Source organism: Rhinoraja longicauda, chromosome 3, assembly GCF_053455715.1.
Source record: "Rhinoraja longicauda isolate Sanriku21f chromosome 3, sRhiLon1.1, whole genome shotgun sequence".
Lineage (NCBI taxonomy): Eukaryota > Metazoa > Chordata > Chondrichthyes > Rajiformes > Arhynchobatidae > Rhinoraja > Rhinoraja longicauda.
In genome coordinates this window covers 30,639,922-30,661,929 of record NC_135955.1, presented here as the reverse complement: position 1 = coordinate 30,661,929, position 22,008 = coordinate 30,639,922, and the positions used below count along the sequence as shown (strand labels likewise).

The window sequence follows — 22,008 nt, the reverse complement described above, 5'->3', positions numbered from 1 at the left end:
ATTATGCCTTAAGTATCCGAGTCAGCATTCCTATGGATATACTTGATAGGTATTTTGGGTGTAATTTCACAGCAATTCTCGTCCTTTTTGTATCCATTCAAATATGAATATGTAGAAGGGAACTGCAGATGCTGGTTTACACCAAAGATTGACACAAAATGCTGGAGAAACTCAGCTGGACAGGCAGCATCTCTGGATAGAAGGAATGGGTGACATTTCAGGTCGAGACCCTTCTTCAGACAGTCGGGGAGTGGGAGACAGATATGGAAGGGTAAGGTGTGTTTTCAAAAGGCAGCATTTGCCTGACTCTCAGTCTGAAGAAGGGTCTCGACCCAAAACGTCACCTATTCCTTCTAGCCAGAGATGCTGCCTGTCCTGCTGAGTTTCTCCAGCGTTTTGTGTCTAGCTTCAAATAGGAATATCTCACCAGAAACAGCTATCTATTTAATTGCCTCTGTCATTAGACAATAAACCACCTAAAAAACCCCAAAGAAAACTGGAGAACAGCCATTCGGCCCCTTATGCCTACTCGTCCAAACTGCATCATGACAGCTACTCAACCATTAGTCATAGAATCAGAGTGATACAGTGTGGAAACAGGCCCTTCGGCTTGACTTGCCCACATCGGCCAACATGTCCCAGCTACACTAGTCCCACCTACCTGCACCTGGTCCATATCCTTCCAAACCTATCCTATCCATGTACCTGTCTGTTTCTTAAATGATGGGATGGTCCCAGCCTCAACTACCTCCTCTGGCAGCTTGTTCCATACACCCACCACCCTTTGTGTGGAAAACGTTACCTCTCAGATTCCTATGAAATCTTTTCCCTTTCACCTTGAACCTAAGTCCTCTATTCCCCTACCCTGGGCAAGAGACTCTGTGCACCTTCCCGATCTATTTCTGTCATGATTTTGTACACCACTATAAGATCACCCCACATCCTCCTGCGCTCCATGGAATAGAGACCCAGCCTACACAACCTCCCTATAGCTCACACTCTCTAGTCCTGGCAACATCCTCGTAAATCTTCTCTGAACCCTTTCAAGCTTGATAATATCTTTCTTATAACATGGTGCCCAGAAATGAACACAATATTCTAAATGCAGTCTCAACAACGTCTTGAACAACTGCAACGTGATCTCCCAACTTCTATATTCAGACTGATGAAGGTCAATGTGCCAAAAACCTTTTTGACCACTTTATCTATATGCAACTCAACCTCCAAGGAACCATGCACCTGTACTCCAAGATCCCTCTGCTCTACAACACTCCCCAGAGGCCTACCATTCAATGTGTAGTTCCTGCCCTTGTTAGACATCCCAAAATGCAACACCTCACACTTCTCTGTATTAAATTCCAACAACCATTCCTCAGCTCACCAAGGCAGTCGATCCAGATCCTGCTGCAATCTTTTGCAACCATCTTCACTATCAAAACCACCCACTTTTGTATCATCAGCAAACTTGCTAATCTTGCCCTGTATGTTCTCATCCAATCATTGGTGTAAACGACAAACAGTAACGGGCCCAGCACCAAACCCTGAGGCACCCCACTAGTCACAGGTCTCCAGTCTGAGAAGCAACCATCACCTCTGCTTCCTTTCATGGAGCCAATTTGCTATCCATTCATCTATCTCTCCTTGAATCCCTTGCAATCTAACCTTCCAGAGCAGCCTATCATGCGGCCAATTTGTCCAGTGACTTTGTGCCCAAGAATTCATCCACCTTGGTCTTGTGTGCATCAACACTCAAGCATCCACAGCTCCCTGAACAGAGAACCAAGAAGATTAACAACCCTCTGGGTGAAGGAATTGCAACGCACGATCCTAACTGTCCAAACTCTTATCCCGAGACTCTGGCCTAGTTTAATTTAATTTAGAGATACAGCGCTGAAACAGGCCCTTTGGCTCACCAAGTCCACACCGGCCAGCAATCCCCCCACATTAACACTACCCTGCACACACTTAGGACAATTTACACTTATACCAAGACAATTAACCTACAAACCTGAACGTCTTTGAAGTGTGGGAAGAAACCGAAGATCTCGGAGAAAACCCACGCGGTCACGGGGAGAACGTACAAACTCCGTACAGAACGCAATCCACAGTCGGGATCGAACATGGGTCTCCAGCGCTGTAAGTCAGCAAGTCTCCCGCTGCGCCACCGCGCCACCCACAAAGTTCTAGACTCTACGGTCAGTGGAATAGTCAATTATTAATTACCCTCTCAAATAGTGTGTTTAATATTTCAGAATTCAGAACGGCAGTGTTTTGCAATAAACACCACCACCTGGGTAAGGAGAACCATCTACTTTTGGCCCCGGTAGGAACATTGGCCTTAAATGAGTTACAAAGAAGCACTTTACAAAATTGTAAGTTATGTCATTAACCTACTAAGCTTAAACACCATTGACAGTTAAGCAATGGACCAATATTCCTCTTTGAAAAGCGATGCTCTCTGAAGGCCCTGGCTAATGAGCCAGATAGTAGGCTGATCTTTAATGGATCAACGCTCCATTAACCTAATTTTGCATTAAAATCCACCACCAAATACAAGAGGTTTTTTAACAACCCTTCCAAAACAAATGTAGAGATTTTCCCCTCAACCATTGCCGAAACTTTGTTTCAAATGAAAGAACACTGAGAAATTAGAAGATACACTGGGTTTTGAATGCTCTTAAAGAGCCATAGAATAATGGCCCTTTGGCCCAACTGTATCTCAAAAGGAAATGTCTCGCCATTTCACATGGAGAACACACAAGTTGTTTCTCAAGGAAAGTAAAAACATTAAGTTAACAGAGTGCCTGGTTTAGTAAATAGGACACTGAGTAAATCTGTAGAGAGATGGACAGTATGGGGAAGGGGTGGTGTTGGGAGCTGGTGACAGGTCCTTTGCTTCTGAATTAGGAAGTTAACGTTGGCCACGTGGAGAAAACAGAGAAACTCAGCAAACCAGGCAGCATTTGTAGGAAGAGAAACGGTGTTAATTAACATCTCCAGTTAAAAAAAATCCTTCATCAAAAACATTCCCCTGAAACAACTTTTTCCACTTGCCTGACATGTTCAGTTTCCTCACATTTTCCAATTTTAATTCAGAATCTGTAGTTTCTTTTTTTTGATTTTCATTACCTGAAAGTGTTTGGTAAAGCAGTGCGGTTCTATCGACCAAAAAAAAAAGTAAACTTCTTCACCTCCCTCAGCAAGCATGCAAGAATGAACCTAAAGTTATAAATTAAACAGCTTACAACTGAGGGCAAAAGTTTGCCCCTACCAGTAAGGACAGCCACACACTTGATAGAAAACAATGTGACATTCTCAACATCAACATGCTCGACCTTCAAAACAGTGCAACTCTGTGCATGAACCGCCAATGGGCCTTGCACAATTACAAGAGATATTCCCAGCTTTTAAAACGAGATCACAAACAGATTAAGATGCATACTTTCCCCCTTAAATCCTCATGGGGTGGGTGTTTTGAAGGGGGGGAGGATTGGTCGGAGAACATAGATTTGAGTTTAATCCTGTCTATTTATTTATTTATTTATTTCGGCTGTTTTGTTTTGTTGGATATATCTGAAAGAAGCTACTACACGCTGTCGTTATCTACCACAATCCACCTCGATCTCCCACTGCCAAGGCACTCCCCCACCCCCACACCGTGCACTAAAATAATCTGCAGGGGTCATGGTGTGAAGAGAAGCAAGTGGAGCATGCATGACCTGGCTGCACCATGATGCATGGGGGCATACCCAGGCACATAATGTCACCCTAAATGTTCTCCAGATCCTGCTTCTGCAGACAGGGTTGGGAAGGCAATTCTGTGCATTAACCATCCAGCCCAGGCAACACAGGAGAGGGGTTTTGTGGAGAATTTAAAAAAAGATAGCAATTCCTGCAAAATTATGCTCCAACATTTTCTTTACTTACTGGTGAAATTCAGCTCTATTTCCCTCCATCTTCACTCACCCTCCTCCATCTTCTGAATGGTGTTAAAACAAGGGAGGTTATAATCCTAGAGCAGTTCAACTGCAGAACCTGTACAATGAACTATTTTATATACATGAGGACCCGCCAATGCTGTGCTTATAACAAAGAAAATCTAGGCGCACACCTTCAGAAGCTTTGGTTCTTACATCTACAAAATAAATAATAAAAATTGGAGAGCGAGAGAGAGAGAAAGCTTTCCCAACTGAGATCTGGATCAAATTACAGCACACACACAAAAAGGAGAGGCCCCACCCCATTCTTCTACAAGGCAGGCCAGCACATCATTGAACAAATCTCAAGGCTGTCTCTCTCTCGCTCTCGATCGTTCTGTGTGGCTCCTGCTTTTACAGAGAATGAGCAGATCATTCAAGTCCTCTCACCTCCCCACCCACCAGCTCTTGAGCTCTCCTGCTCAAATGAGACCAGCTTGCAGCAACCATCAGATGTTGAGAGAGAGAGAGAGAAAAAAAAGAGAGAGACAGACACACAGTATCTGCTGCCTCGTCAACACAGCTTTAAGACACACGCACACACGCACAATAAAGCTTCCTAGTCCTTTTGAGCTTCAGGAGCAGCCATTTTACCTCCAGACCTTCCATCAGCTCCCAGTAGTTCAAGCCTCCAGCCAGCTTCACAACATGGCCCCACTTATCTCACACACATCTCAAGCAGCTCAGGCACTGTGGAAATTGTGTTTCAAATTCCAAGCTAGCTCCTCTGCCAATACCTTGCTGAGAGAGATGTCAAGCAGTGTTCCTGTCTCTGGGGAGGTGGTTTATTTCACACACTCCCCCCACCCCCAATAAGCAGCCACCATATTTCTTCCACTCTTTAATCGTCTAGTTTTTGTGTCCTGCACTGATCAAGTATGCATCTCTCGCTCGCCTTGAAAGGTGCTGTTTACCGAAACGAGTGCATTGAAAGGCACAGATGCATGAGACAAGGTGAAGAGTGATTAATTTTAACAATACATGGCTTGAACCCCTCATTCTTCCTTCCCCCACCACCCAAGCACCTTCTTCATGCCTCACACACCCAGAAAACAGGCTGCTGGCTTGTCCTGTGGTTTCAGCTTTGGTGCTAGCACCAAGAGGAAACAAACATTCCACAATTCCTGCACAACTCCAGCCACCTTCAATGGCTCTCGCAAAAGAGAGAGGGAGAGAGAGAGGAAGAGAGAGAGAGAGAGAGAGAGAGAGAGAGAGAGAGAGAGAGAGAGAGCGAGAGAGCGAGTGAGAGAGAGAGAGAGAGAGAGACCATCTGACACCACTCGTCACATTCCAAAGTTTAGTGACCTCTGTTAATCACCAGCCAGCTTGTACGCAATCAGCAAAATCTACCAGCATTCAGACTCACTCCAATCGTGCCCGCGCACACACACATACACGCACGCACGAGCACACACAGTTTTCTAGCATGGACTGTATCAGATACCCTTAAAAAGCCATGCATGCACATTCTCTTTGTGCTGGTGACCATCTTTGCTTTCTACATTCTCATTGTTCAGGAATGGAAGCTTGAAATTCTGTCATCAATTCTGCCCCACCATGAAAGTTATCTGCAATCCCACCCCCCATGAAGAATGCAGCAGGGGTATGCACACAATGGGTTAAAGCCCAGCACCTAGGCGATGCCTTCAAGAGATCATTCAACTGTGTAGATACAAAGCGCACTGTTCAAGGAGGATTGTTAATCAGCAAAAGATCAAAACACAAAGGGTCAGCTCTGATACACTTCCAGCTTCTCATCAGGTTCGCCAGCTTTTTCCTATGGAATACTTGCCCATTTTATTTCCCTTATTTTAAGGGAAACACTCCCTCCCCCTCCCAATCCACTGATGACCCTTTTTTTGTTTCTCAGTCAAACAATAGAGATTCTGTTAATGTACCATTAAAGAAATACATTTGTTAGCATACTTCCTCAAGCCGGAGGGATTGGCTAAGAAAAGGTTCAACAAAAGTCTGCAGGACATCGTGAGCATCTTTAACATTATTGCCAGTGGATTTGGTACGGTGAAATTCAAAACAAAGTTAACGTGGCAAAAAAATAATAATGCCGCTTCAAACAAAGGAGGGGTTCGATCAAAGGCAGGTTTACTAATAACTACCAAAGCACAGCATTCTTCAAAATGTAACTATACAAAAACTCCTCAATGTTGCACTTCAAAATGAGTTATGGTGTAGCCTCTCTAAACCATAACTCTAAAATGTTAGATAGACAGAAAGGACTGGAGTAACTCAGCTAGTTAGGCAGCATCTCTTGGAGAAAAAGGACGGATGATGTTTTGGGTCGGGGCCCCTCTTTTATTTCACCCATCCTTTTTCTCATGAGATGCTGCCTGTAGTCCTGAGTTACTCCAACACTCTGTGCCTATCTTCGGTATAAACCAGCATTGCAGTTCCTTTCTACACACTCTAAAATGGTGCGGGGATCAGGATACTAATTTTAAAAAACAAGGAAATCTACAATTGTAGCCTAGACTCTCAAAAGTAAAATCACAAGGGATTCTAAATATATCAGGAGCAAAAGAGGGTAGCCAAGGAAAGAAAGGTCCCTTTTACCGAAGAAAGGGGCAATCTCTAAATGGAACCACGCAATTATGGGCAAGTTTCTTAATGTATATTTCTCGTCTGGATTCACCAAGGAGGACATGGAAGATAGCGAGCGCAGGAAGGGATACTGGATGACCTGGAGCGGGTTAGCATGAAGGAAGAGATGTTAGTGGTTATGGAGGTTGTATAAGGATTGATAAATTCACAAGGCCAGATTAGAAGTATCCCAGGTTGCTATGGGACACAAGGGAGGAGATAGCTGGAGCCCCAACAGAGGTATGTGTCTTTATTGACTACAGGTGAATTGCCAGAAGACTGCAGGACAGCTAATACTGTTACTTAATTTAAGGAGAGCAGAAACGATAGGCCAGGTAGCTATAGCCCAGTGAGCCCTACATCAATGGTGGGAAATTATTGGATAGCTAATAACTAATAGCTGCCACACCAAACGAGTTGACACTGTCCTTATCTCTGCAATGCGGGTCATCACAGGGATGCTTAAGTCAACACCTTTGCAGTGGCTCCCTGTCCTCTCTCACATCGCCCCTCCCAGCAGACGCAGAAGGGAGAGGATGTTGAAAGATCAGTGCAGCATCGAGGCTAACCCTGACCTTCCCACCCATGCTGACTTCAACAATCTGCCCAACATGTGCCTGATGTCCCGCAAACCCTTCTGGTCTTCAGCCAAATCCCTGGAGGACTTTGACCCCAAGACTGAGTGGGGCAGAGCCTGGAAAGATGCCAACGCCAACAACGGAGAGGTCATCACAGACCCCACAGTGAAACCACCGGGATTTGACCTCCATCGCAAGCAAAGGCTAACCCTGAACAGGATCCGCACCCTCCATGCAAGAACAGCCCATCACCTGCACAAGTGAGGGATGACAGACAGCCCTGCTTGCGACTGCGAATATCCAGACCAGACCAGACTATCCCACACATCGTGAATGACTGCTCAGAGGCTTTTCCCTGGTGGCGTCAAGGCCATCCACCCAGCAACTGATGCTGCCCTGGCCTGGATGTCTACCCTTGACCTACAACTTTAGGCCATGCACGCCGTACACATGAAGATTGGAGAAAATCCTAAGGGCTAGTATTTATGTGCTGGAAAGGTGTCATACCTTTCTTGTTCTACCACAAGTATTGAAGTGGATCAGATCCAGGCCTGGAACCTGTTCTGTCATTCAAAGAGACCATGGTTGATCTATTAACTTACTCCATGAACTTCTCTCTGCCCCATACCCCTTAATACCTCTGGTTAACCATTATCATTCTCAGTTTTAACACTAAACATCATTTTCAGTCCTTTGCAGAATAGAGTCCAAGCTTCTACCAGCCAGTGTGTGTGAAAAGCTTTGCTACCTTCACACCTGAAAAGCCAGCTACTAATTTTTAGACTCTGCCCCCTAGTTTTAACAGTCCTGCCACCAGCAGAAATTGTTTCCCTCCACATCCCCTGTCAATTCCTCTTAATATCCTGGAAATTTTGATTAATTCACTCTTGACCTTCTAAATTCTAGGGAGTGCAATCCCAGTTTGTGAAACCCTTCTGGGTAAAAAACGGAATACTTGGAATGCAATTAGCCAACAAGAATACCTAACTGATGGAAGCCAAGTTTCTAACGGTTCCACTCAGAGAATTTTCGCCCTTGTTAATTGAAAATTAATGTACAAGTTCTCACTTCCAGGGGTCAAAGAATATGGGGAAAATAATGGGAATATGATGCTAAAGCCAAGGTTGGAACAGTCATTATCTTCGTGAGTTGTGGTACAAGTTCAAGAGTTCAACTGACCTACTCCTGCTAATTTTATATGGTGGAAGGGCGGCACGGCGGCGCAGCGGTAGAGTTGTTGCCTTACAGCGAATGCAGCGCCGGAGATCTGGGTTCGATCCCAACTACGGTTGCTGTCTGTATAGTTTGTACGTTCTCCCCGTGACCTGCGTGGGTTTTCACCGAGATCTTCGGTTTCCTCCCACACTCCAAAGACATACAGGTATGTAGGTTAATTGGCTTGGTAAATGTAAAAATTGTCCCTAGTGGGTGTAGGATAGTGTTAATGGGCGGGGATCGCTGGTCGGCACGGACCCGGTGGGGCGAAAGGGGCTGTATCTCTAAACTAAACTGCAGATATGTAGGAAAGAACTGCAGATGCTGGTTTAAATCGAAGGTAGACACAAAATGCTGGAGTAACTCAGCAGAACAGGCAGCATCTCTGGAGAGAAGGAATGGGTGATGTTGTGGGTCGAAGGCTGAAGAAGGGTCTCGACCTGAAACGTCACCCATTCCTTCTCTCCAGGGATGCTGCCTGTCCCGCTGAGTTACTCCAGCTCGTTGTGTTTATCTTCTGCTAATTTTATGTTCTTCTGAGCTTCAGAATAGATTTGTACAACATAGCGTCAAGTTGTACAAGAGGAAACGATGCTTCAAAAGTCTGAACCGTAAACAAATTGAAATAAGAATTTAAAATGCTGGGACCACTGGGCAGGTCAAGCATTTGCTCAAAGAAAAGGAGTCAATATTCTGTTTTACGACCTTGCGTCAGGTTCCTTCTGATGTCACAGACAGGAAACATGACCATTTCTCTTTTCGCAGATGCTGCCTGACCTGCCAAGTGTTTCCAGCATTTTGCGTTTATGTTTCAGAATGCCACCATCTGCAGCTTTTTTGCTTTTCATGTAAACAAACATTAATTGTGAAAGTCCATTTTCAAATTTTTTTTGTTGAGGAAACTGCATAAAACACTCAAAGCTTCAAGGTGTTATTAATTGAACGAGAAGTTAGAAAAGCTTTGAACAACTAGTAGAAGGTTCACTATCTGGATGAAGTTATATATTTATTACTGTCCCAGAGGAATGGTCTTCATTGTAAATGAAGGCACTGGGTCCCAGAAAAAGACCAATGTTACAAACTCTATCCAAGCTGCAAAATCTCCCTCTTTTCTTGCTGTCCAAGTAACACACCAACAATGACTGGCAGAATTTCAGGCTAGAGGGCAGCAGTCCACATTCACAGAATCATCAAGCACATCGATAATGCTTGACCCACGTTGCCTTTAATGATGATATACGTGTCACATTAACATACATGCCACATGTGTAATTGCGTAAAGCTCGGACACTTAAACGATGCACATTTCTCACAAACCGCTCTGAAATCCTCAAACAGTTGTAGGAGAAAACCACGAGTAACAAACTATGAAACCTCAAGATTCAGCTGGCAATGTGATGACACAATGCTTTCAGTCAGGATCTTTTCAGCTCTGGGCAAGAGGCTCCTCCCTGTTGAAATCCTTGCCACTGAGCCCAGGGCCTCCATAAAACATGGAGCCAAAAACACCTTTGCCAGGACATGATTGAAAGTCTTCCAATAAAATGTTCTGTGGATTTGCCACAAACATTCACAAACACAATCTTGTGCAATGCCATCAGTCCCAATCAGCACTGACAATTTTAATTCCCCTTTCCACTGATAACATTTCACAACAGAGTCTGCCAGCTCTCAACTGTGGTCTTCCTTGCCACCAGTCTATGGGCACACAAAAGACATGGCAGTTTTTAACTTTCAACCACACAAGTGGGACACACTTGCCGAGGTCAGAAAGTGGAGTAACCAGTTTATTGAAAGTTTATAGTTCAATTTGTATGTACACAAGCACACCCCAATTCCAAAATTTCTTTTTTCACTTTGCAAACAAGAATTTTAAATTGACTAAAATTGGAGGGATCCTTTAGATTCATATGCACATAAGTGCGTACAAACAAACATCAACTTTATGAGAGTGGGAAACATGGCTCGAAAATCACAATTGCTTCCAAGTCCAATTGAGTTCTATGTGGTTACACAAAATTGTATGAATTCTATTGGCCAGACCATTTTGACCCAAGTGATCCATGTCTATGTTTACATCTCACAAGACCTATGCCAATCTGCTTCACCTCGTGTGTTTTTCCAGGTTCTACTTAAATATATCTCTGCCTTCTACCTCAACCACTCACTGTGAGGGCAGGTACACCATTCTTACTACTCTTTGGTGAGGTTGTCCTTAATTTATTTTCTGAACTTATTATTATTTATGGCCCCTTCCCCTCTCCAAAGTCAGATGACACGTTTTTTCTAATCCCAGCACATTCACTCTCACTAATGCAAAATCAAAGGAATTCCTTCCTACATTATCCTTTCTCCGAGCATCTAAAGTTTCTTTTTCAAACTCGTATCTTGCATTTCAAACTATCTCTGTTGGTTTCTGCCACCACATGTCCTCTTAGTCAATCTTTTTCAAGTATCAAGAGACATTATCCGTGATGGGAATGATGCCTGACCCACTGAGTTTCTCTAGCTTTGTTTTTTTCCTTTGAGATGTCAGCTGCTTGTGGAAGCTTCTGGAAACACAATTTGTAGACTCCTACACCTTGGCAGAGGACAATTTATCCTTCAGCCCAATTTTTTGCTGTATGATTTTATGACGGAGTGTTTAATTGCCATATACACCAGGAAGTGAACAACTATATTTTTACTTACTGCAGCCGTATAGGCAATAATGCCACAATACCACAAATAAATAAACATGAATCAATAATGTAACACATTATTAGTAATAACAAGACCATTATAGTGCAAACCACAGCACATAGTTCACCTATAAAAAACCCATAGTAGATGGTTGCTGAGGTAGGGTTGTGGTTAGGATTGTGCAGTGTGGTTCAAGAGCCTGATGGTTGATGGAAAAGACATTTCTTCAACCTGGTCAGAGGGGGTGGGAGTCACGATTTTCAGGCTACTGTAAGTTATCCCAATGGTAACAGTAAGATGAGAGTGTGGCCAGGGTTGTGTGGGTTTTCAATGATATTAGCTGCCTTTTTGAAGTAGTGCTTTTTGTAGATCCCTTCCAAGTCAAAGCCCACCTAACAGGTTATTTTAGTGTCATCTGGCATTGGCAAGTTCACAAGAACCTAAAATTACAGTCAAAGTTATCAATTACCCTATACCAATAATATCTACAAGGTCTGCCAACCATACAACCATGAGATCGTTGCACTGTTCCAATTTTGGCTTTGGGCCCTTTGGAATTTAATTATCTCATCACTGACACCCATGCTTTCATGTATGAAAATCCCAACTTCTATATTTCCTTCCAAAATGTCTACCACTTCTCCCATTTTTTCCTCCTTTAAGATTTTCCTTTGGAGTTATCTCATTGACCAAACCATTGGTCACTATCTTCAAGTAGGTCACTGCCAAATTAGGCCTAGTTAAAGCTCTTACGAAACACTTGGGATATTACAGATCAAGCGTGGACTATTTTGCTAACACTAGCCCAACTAAAACATTGCATTGACTCGCAGTGATAGGCTTTTCCTCAGGAGAAACATCAATGTTCACAAAGCACATTTCACAACACTGAAACTGTTGAAATATTGTGAGAAAATACAGAATGGCATTCCAAAGGGTGCCACGCCATTGTGGCCTAGAAGCAATGTGGCACTTGCTGACAACAATTGGTATTTCCATTTCTGGGCAAGTCTAAAAGTACTGTCATAAATCCAATAAAGAATGTATGAGAAGTCTCTTTCCCCAGCGCTGGAAATGTGGAACTTTCTCTCATCGGGAAAGGATGAGGTAAAAACCAGTTTCGGATTAGTTTATTGTCACGGTAGCGGCACGGTAGCGCAGCGGTAGAGTTGCTGCTTTACAGCGAATGCAGCGCCGGAGACTCAGGTTCGATCCTGACTACGGGTGCTGCACTGTAAGGAGTTTGTACGTTCTCCCCGTGACCTGCGTGGGTTTACTCCGAGATCTTCGGTTTCCTCCCACACTCCAAAGACGTACAGGTATGTAGGTTAATTGGCTGGGTAAATGTAAAAATTGTCCCTAGTGGGTGTAGGATAATGTTAATGTACGGGGATCACTGGGCGGCACGGACTTGGAGGGCCGAAAAGGCCTGTTTCCGGCTGTATGTATATGATATATGATATGATATACACCAAAGTGCAAGGAAATTCCTTGTTCACATAAAGCTCAGAGTAAACAGTAACAACAGATGCAACATTAAACACAATGAGGAGTACAAAACAGTATAAAGGTGTCAGAATGTAGTGCATAAAACCCCACTAAAATAGAATAACCCAATGCAGTGGCGTTAAGAGTAAATGATGCATCACTACGAATGATGAAGAACGGGATGATGGACTTGGGGAAGAAACTTTTAGTAAATCTGAATACGAGACCGTTTAAGCTTCAGTATTTTCTTCCAGAAGGAAGAGGAGAGAAAATGGGAATGGCCAGAGTGGCAGGCATCCTTCATGATAACTCGAGCCTTCCCAATGCAAAGCATTGAGATGGACTGGATGGAACCAGAGATGTATTTATCAGGAAGCTGTGTAAACACATGAGAAAGGTAGAGAAGGACATGGTGATAGGTTGAGACAGGGAGGGAGGAGGTTTGCATGAAGGTCAGTAGAGGCAAGAGGGGCTGAATGACTTATCAGTATGCTTTAAATTAACAAAGGCTTTTCCATGTTGGTCCAAAGCAAGGTTGGTGTTCAATGATAGTACATGCACAATGAAAGGTACAAGTATGGGCAGTTTAGAATTTCACTAAGTTTACATTGAAACTTAAGAGAGAAGATACAGCAAAAACAGTCATACCATGTAAACAGTCATACCATTTTGTGAAAAAAAAAAGATGAAAAAAATCTAAGACATTAAGAATGATCACAAATATAATTAAGGTGTTTAGGTAGAAATTCTAGGGTTGGAAGGTATGAACTGGTCCAAGACATGAAAGCATCATTTTAACATTAAGCAGGCGGCACAGTGGCACAGCTGGTAGAGCTGCTGCCTCAAAGCACCGGAGATCCTAGTTCGACCCTGAACCCGGGTGCTGTTTGTATGGAGTTTGCACATTCTCCCTGTGACTGCATGGGCTTCCTCCTGGTGCTCGGGTTCCAACTACATCCCAAAGATGTGCTGGTTTGTACTGTAATTGGCCTCTGTAACTTGTCGTGTATGCGTAGGGTGTAGATGCGAAATTGATATAACATAGAATTAATTTGAAAGGGTGATTGATGGTTGTTGGCATGGTGTCAATGGCCCGAAAGGCCTGTTTCCATGGTGTATCTTTCCATCAATATTACAATCTGGTTGATCATGAATAGATGTCAGGATTCACTTTGGAACGAAATATGAACACCTGGAGCTCTTCCCCAAAATGCTAACGGGGACAATTAAACATTTCAAATTAAAAATTTTGCCATCAAGAGTTTTAAAGCAAATACAGTTAGACAGAGTTCAAATATAGATTAGTCAAAATCTGACCAATTGTGGCAGACTCGAGGGGCTGAATGGTCTCCTCCAATCTTATATCATAATTTGCATAAATTACAGCAGGATGTAAACAAAATTCCTTACAACCAAATGAGTGCACATCAAATAGATGAGAGATATTACATGCATTATTCTGAAGAACCTCATAATTTGTTTGTGCTAATTAATTCTGTTGAGCTTATTTTCAGTTGGAATAGTGCTCAAAAACTTATGGGGCATTACAATTGGTACAAGTATTCTTGGGCTTGGGAGGGAATTGACCAGCCAGGATTCTTGTTCCTGATCACTGGTCAGCAAACCCTCCTGGAAGCACACATGTAAAGATGAATAAGAACAGAAATGGGCATGGGGGAAAGGAGAGCAAAACAAAAATCTCACAGTCAGCACTTGCAGGTGAATGCCCTGGGCTCAAGTAACCGGTGGGTAAACAATACTCATTTAACCACCTATTTGAAGGTTTCTCTCTTAGGAAAAAATGTCGGGTCCAGAAATTGTACTCTGTGCAGCCATGATTTTGCACACTATGCAACCCATTTTCAATGAAGAGAAATTCAGTATAAATGTCCTAAATTTCGATGGAATAAGCCCACATCAATGCACAAAGGTCCCCAGACATACACGAGCAATATCTTACAGCAGGTAATGCAAACCTGGATACTATGTCCTCAGTATACAATAATGCCTGAGCTTTGACCAGCACAGTCTATGGACCACTCACACAGCAGAAGTACTGCACAGTTCAACACAGTGCAGGTCTACCTCTGTGAGACTTAAAGAGAGACTGCAAAGAAGAGGTCCAAGGCCAACTCTGGCAACTTGACACAGACATGTCTCTTTAAGGCAAGCACCTGGTAGCTTCACCTTCAGCCTAGTGGGCTGCTGGGTTTTCCATCAGCCGACTCACAAACAGATGCTCAATTGTCCATCTTTCGAGGCAGGTGGCTGAAGAGAAGTCTTTAAAATTTTAAGAACAGTTGGATGTTTCTTAAAATCTGTCTCTAGTGGGCCAGGGACCAAGGTATTTAGAGATTAGTGTATAACAAAAATGAAGAAATCAGAAAGAAATTCAGGAGAAAAAAGGACAAAGTGCTGATGTAACTCAGCGGGTCAGGCAGTATCTCTGGAGAACATGGATATGTGACTTTTTGAATAGGGACCCTTCAGAATGATTGTGGTAGGGGGAGAAAGCTGGAAGAGAGGTGGGGGTGAGACAAAGCCTAGCCAGTGAAAGATGGATACTGGGGAGTTTTTAATTAGCATCCAGGTAATTAGCACAGGTAAAAGAGGATGAAAAGAGGGCCAGGTGTAGTTTACCTAAAAGTGGAGAATTACATGTTTATACCATTGGGTTGTAAGCTACCCAAGTGGAATTCGAGATGCTGTTCCTCCAGTTTACATATGGCCTCACTCTGGCAGTGACGTAGCCCATATACAAAAGTCAGTATGGGTCTTGTAATCTCTGCTTGATCTTGTCGATATAACGGAGGCCACATCTGGAGCACCAAATGCAGTAGATGAGATTAGAGAAGGTCCTCATGAATCTCTACCTGTAAGATTGCTGTAGTCCCTGGATGAATGCGAGGGACATTTGCTACAGCTGTGTGGTTGCAGGGGAAAGTACCTGGGGAGTGTGTGGTTTGGGGAGAAGGGATGAACCAAAGAGTTGCGGAGGGAGTGGTCTTTGTGGAAAGCAGAAAGGGGTGACGATTGGGAGATATGCTAGAGGTGGCATCACGTTGAATGAGGCAGAAATGTCAGTGAATGATGTGTTGGATGCAGGGGTTGGTGGGTGAAAGTTAAGGTCCAGGGAAACACTATCCTCTGCTCTGGGGGGGGGGGGGGGGGGGGGGGGAGAGTGGGAGCAAAAGCAGAACTCTGGGACACCAAAGAGAGATGTGGGTGAAAGATCCATTTGAGACACCAGAGGGGAAACAACATTTACTAAAAAAAGAACATCTCCCCTGTTCTAGAATGGAAAGCCTCATCTTGGGAGCAGATGCAGCAGAGCTGGAGATATTGAGTCTTCGTAATAGGCAGGGTGGAAGGTGGTGTAGTCCAGATAACTGTGGTAGTTAATGGGGTTGTAGTAGACATCAGTCGATAAAGACAGAGATCAAGCAAGGGGAGAAAGGTGTCAGAGTTACTCAGTGAATTTGAGGGCAGGGCGGAGGTTAGTGGCAAAGTTAATGAAATCAATGAGTTCTGCACAGGTGCAAGAGGCAGCCCCGATGCAATTGACAATATAGCAGAGCAAAAGTTGGGAGATGGTTCCTTTCTATGTTTCGAACAAGGACTGTCCAATGTAACAAACGCAGGCACAGTGGGAGGCCATGCAAGTACTCATGGCTACTCTTACAACTTGAAGAAAGTAGGATGAGTCAAAAGAGAAGTTGTTGAGGGCGAAGACAAGTTCCGCCTGCCAAAGAAGAGCGTTAGTAGAGGGGAACTGATTGGGTCTTTGTTCAAGGAAGAACCAGAGAGCCTTATGACCTTCCTAGTGGGGAATAGAGTCTGTAAATGGACCATGGCAAAAATGGGGCCCCAGGAATTGAAAGTTATTGACGAGTGGAAGAGCGCGTGATGTGTCTCAGATACAAGTTGGAAGATGTTGGACAAGTGGGATAAGATGGAACCCAGGAAGGAGCAAGCAGAAATAACAGGTCTGCCGGGGCAATCTGGTTTATGAACTTTGGGAAGGAGATAGAAGCAGGTAATATGAGGCTAGGGAACTAAGGTTAGAGGAAAGGAGATTGCCAGAGATGATGTGATTGGTAACGGAGATGGTGGGCTGGTATTCCTCTACAGGGTCATGGTCAAGGTCTTTCCCACCGATCTTTCTGTCCTGGATTTCCTTCCACTGCCAGAGTAAGGCCATTTGCAAACTGGAGGAACAGCACCTCATATTCCACTTTGGTACCTTACAACCCAATGGTATGAACAATGAATTCTCCAAGTTTAGATAAATATCCCTCCCCTTTCTTTCATCCACTCCTCCCTGTACGACACCTGAATGTATACCCATTACTTCCTCTCTCCACCCCCTCCCCCCATCCCCATCCCCCCCCCCCCAACATTGCTTCCTCTGGCTACACATTTCTTTGTCTTTTCATTTCCAATCAAACCCCCACTCACCTGTATCCACCTATCACTCCCTCGGCTTTGTCCAGCTCCCTCGGCTCTTCAAGCTTTCTGCTGCAATTAGACCTGCTGCAATTAGTCTGAAGAGGGGGGCCCCGACCCAAAACATTGCTTATCCACATTGCCTGCGATGCTGCCCGAGTCGCTGAGCAGTGAGTAATTGGGAAAGTTTACAAAATTTCACCTCCCGTTGACATAATGAAAATGTTATTGTTTATTGTGAAGGCAAATTAATACAGATGTAGGGCGGTTACACTTCAACAATGTAACACGATAGTGAGATCATATCAAGCCAACTGAATCCACCATTGTTCTTACTAATGCTAAGATGCAAATATGCTGCAAGAAGCTCAGAGAACATTTACTAGACTAATGGCTAGAATGGGCAGGTTGTCAAATGAGGAAGGATGGAAAGGCTGGGCATGCATCCCCTGAAGGTTAGAAGAGTGAGAGGGGTCTTGCGAAGACGGACGTGGAGAGCACGCTGCCTCTCATGGAAGAGCCTGGAACTGCGGGTCACTTTTAAAAGAAATACAGGTTCACCCATTTAAAAAATATTGAGAATAACATTATTCTCTCAGATGTTTGCAAAACTTGGAAATTTTCCTCTGCTTTGGAAGCAACCTTTGAATATTCTGAAGGTAGAGGATCCATTTTTTTATAAAGGGTTGAAAGGTTACTGGGATAGGTGTTAATGTAGAATTGCTATTACAATCATCTCCGCTATAAATGATAGAGCAGACGTGAGGGGCTGAGCGGCCTACACCTGACTCATAGGATGATAGAAACAGAGAACTGGTTTATACCAAAGATAGACACAGAGTGCTGAAGTAACTCAGTGGGTCAGGTAACATCTCTGGAGAAAAAAGGATAGATGACGTTTTAGGTCAGGTCTGAACAAGGGCCCCGAACTGAAACGTCACCCATCCTTTTTCAGAGATGCTGCCTGACCCGCTGGGTTACTCCAGCATTTTGTGTCTATCATAGGGTGATACAGATGTATCTGTTCCCATGGTGGTGCCTGATATTGCAGCAAGAAGTCAATACCTTTATCAGCAAAAAGTAGAAGATGGTGTAAATTAAGAGGATTAAAGACCATTCCAGAGGCTTGTGGCAACAAAGGACTGGAAACCCTTCCAGTCCAGTTCTTGGGTCCTTCAAGACTCTGGTCTCCACAATTCCACTCAAAAAATGTTGAAACACAAATGCCCAGCCTCCTCGTTCTGACTGGAATGTTGCTAAACCTACCATGGCAAGAAAAATGGGTCATCAGCACAATACTCATCCGGCATACCCAATGAAAGCAAACTTACCCTTAAAAAAATAAATTTAAAAATGCAATGGGGAATGGGTCTAGTTCCCAAACCTAGTTCAATTACCAAGTTCTATTCTAAGTGTTGGTGTTAAAATAGTTGCAAACCTCTTTCATAACAACTTCCTTTAGGTCTCACAGACATTGAAAATGAGGTTCCTGAGAAGTTAATCACAGGGATATATACAGACCAGGAGTAAGAGGCCATTCAGCCCCTGCACTAACTCTCAATCTCTCAATATCTCAAAATCCATGAAACTCAGTCCCCATGGCCCTTTTGGATAGAGGATTTCAAAAATTCACTACATTGTGGATGAAGACAATTTTTTCTCATTCTGTCCTGAACGGTGGATCCCTTAGTTTGAGACTATGAACTGTGCTCTAGATTCTTCAGCCAAGGAAACCACATCTCTGCATCTACCCTGTCAAACCCTTAAGAATTTGCTGTGTTTCAAAGCAAAGTTACAATACTAAATAAATGCTATAACTTGTGCAAGGACTAACAGCTATATGCAATGTGCAAGGACTAACAGCTATATGCAAATTGTGTGCCAGTGCCAATAAAGTATAGTCTAGGTTTACTTAGTGTGTTCCATGATAGAAATGCTTCATCTCTAAGACTGCTCTACATGCCACTTAACTTTCATCTTACATTTCTGTTATAATTGAATTCATTTTCCAACTCTTCAATTCAGAGCAGTGATTGAAATAAGTACTACAGGAAGCATATGGCAACGGAACTAGGTCAACCATTAACCAAGCAGGAGGAAGTCCAACAGCATACACCCTGCACAAGGATTTTAATCTCCTCCGTCCGTGACCTTCACCAAAGTCAGGCAACGTGCTATAACAAAGCCAAGCTGAAATCCTCCTTTAGCATACACAGACACTCATGCATCCAAACCAGCTTAGCATATGGAATCTTGCAAACACTAACCAGAGTATATCTTTGCCTTTCAACAAGAAGCCTGGTCACTTTAGGGAGAAAAAAAAATCACTTTGCAAACAGGTTTTATGATTCCTTATATCAGGATTACAACAGAGCTGGATTATTTCACTCAACTAAAATCAGACCACAGCTACAACAGCCAAGGGATGTTTCTTTTAAAAGAATTTCTCCACTTCTCCATAATTTCCTTTAGCCCTAAAACTCTCCAAGCTTTCTGCATTCCTCCAATTCTTATTCATGCTTGAATTTCCATCGCTCTACCATTATGGTTGTGCATTCAGATGCCTGGGCCATAACCTCTGGAATTCCCTTCATAAATCTCTCCATTGTTTTCTCAACAAAATACACTTTAAAGATACACTTCTTTAAGCACCTATATCTTCTGATGGGGCCTGGTGTCAAATTCTATTTGGTAATTGGCCTGTGAAACATCTCGGGACATTAAGGATACAATTAAAAAGTGTTAATTGGCATTACATTATTAGCATACAGAAGCCAAATTGTAAATATCCGGTCTACCCAAGGTGAGACAGGTTTATGAAGCAATTACAATCCAATTAAATTACCTTACGGTCCAAAATTATGCAAAAAGACTAAGATTCAAAGCGAAGGTCTATTCTCAACACAAATCCATTCTTCAGATCTTCTATGCAACCAAACCCTGAAAGACTAGTCTATAAGCAACAATGCCTCCTCCCTCCCCACTTACCCAGTTCTGCCATCCCCACCCAACTACATCTCATCACTAGTTGAAATACAGCATCTCTTCAAAACAAAAGTGTGCCAATCGGGAATCGCCATTAAAATGTGCAAGGGAACAAAAGATTAGATAATAGTACTTCCGAGGTGGAAGAAAATCATCTCATCACCTGAAAGAAGTTTGTTCCCAGGCTTGAGAGAACCTGATATCATAAGCCATCGAAGGAGCCACTTCATCCAACAAATCTGTGCCAGCTCGTTTTACGGAGCCTGGATCCCAAATGCTTCACCAACTGCTTTCAGAGCAGAAACTCTGCTTTCAAAGATTTACAAAGAATCAAACTCTTTTACTCCAGTACAGGTGTGCGTGTTTCATATGCTACTTCCACGAGGAGCTATTTCAGCACGATGGGCTCGATGACTGGAAGCCCATTTGTTTGAACTCTACATAATCTCCAGTTCGATTCATATCCTTTTTTTTAGTACAAACCACTGTTCCAAGTCTAAACTCGACTTTAGTTAATACCCTGCATAGCTACTAAGAAACAGTTTTGACTGAAAAACTAAAAATTACACGATAAACCCAAACTCTCATACAATCTACATTTGTATAGCGACTAAATGCATGAAACTCTCGCAAAGAGCATCACAGGAACATTAACAAATAAAGTTAACACAGGTTTTAGTGCATATGACCAAAACTTTGATTAAAGGGGGGTTTTCAGAGGCATCACAAGAGAAGAGGAGAGAAGAGAATTCTGGATCTTGGGCCCAAGGGAACAGAAAGTTAGTCGAGTGGTTAAGTTTGGAGATAATCAAAATGCTAGCAATGGATTGGAGAAACCTTAGGGTTTGCAGGTTGGGGAAAGATACAGAGAGGAAAGGTAAGCTCATGGAGGGCGTTAAAAGGAAATGTGAGAAGCTTAGAAAAACAAATCATCTGGCCAAGAGCCAATTTAGTTCAGCAAGAACAATAGAGATGGGTGAGCACTTGGTACAGACAACAAAGGTCTGGAAGAGCTCAGATTTCTGAAGCTGGGAGGCCCGAGGTCACAAATCAGAAATAGATAGATCAGGTTTGAAATGACACACAAATTCAAATTTAATAAGCCCGACAGTCAATGCCAACAGAGAGATGCAAATCAGCTTTGAATAAACAGTAGCACAAACCAAAACAGATGGATGCATGGTCAACATGCACATGAAATCAAGGGCAGAGCAAAGCTGACCACATTTAAAGAAAACTTTGTTTTGTTTCATTTGATTAATAATTCCTATAGGACAAGGTATTTCACATCATCTCACGACATTTTTTTCAGATTACCGGATATTCAGTGTTTAACTGAATTGTGCTGTTCTGTTGTGGAATTGTTCTATCTGGGACATATGACAATAAAACACTCTTGACTCTTGAAAAGTTAGCACCGTCTAGTTTTCTGCAAAGTTGGTGTTAACCACATTAGTAAGCCTGATATTTAAGTGGCCTTTATAGTCCTTTAATGTGAATGTACAGTTGCATAAGGAAGATATATCTCAATTATTTGAATTATTATATTATTTGAAATTATTTATATTATTTATATTGAAATATCAAAGGTAGCATTCAGAAAATAATAGGATCTGGCTGGCATGGTCAACGTGGATTTATGAATTGGAAATCATATTTGACAAATTTGTTAACTTCTTTTACAAGCTGTAACTGGTCAAATAGACTATCCACTGGTGGATATTCAAATGGTCTTTGATAAACTTCTTGATAACAATAAGTCAGAGGAACCTGGGAATTGGGGGAAATATATATGGGGACTGCGTATTTTGCAAATGTATCAATGTTATGCATGAGGGCACCAAGTGGTCTGATCTATTCAAAGCTGGGTGGTGAGGTTAATGCAGAGAAACATCAAGGGATATGGGTGGGTTCAATGAGTGCACAAGGCCACAGCAGATGGAATATAATTGGAAAAAAGAGAGGTCATTCAGTTTGGTAGAAAAATAGAAAGTTAGAGTACTTTTTAATGGCAAGAGATTTAAAAGTATTGGTGGTCA

At 42.9% G+C, this 22,008-nt stretch overlaps 1 protein-coding gene across 10 annotated transcripts in view; it reads right to left on the bottom strand.

Moving 5' to 3' along the window:
- The window catches only part of znf462 (zinc finger protein 462), a 132,908-nt gene that overhangs the window by 79,767 nt on the left and 31,133 nt on the right, over positions 1 to 22,008 (bottom strand). The window contains exon 1 of one of the 10 annotated variants that reach the window (XM_078395628.1): positions 4,572 to 4,667. The exons of the other annotated variants lie outside the window; for them this stretch is intronic. The gene's annotated coding sequence lies outside the window, so the exon portion shown is untranslated. Of the gene's footprint in view, positions 1 to 4,571; positions 4,668 to 22,008 lie in introns of those variants that run through there. 10 annotated transcript variants of the gene reach the window in all.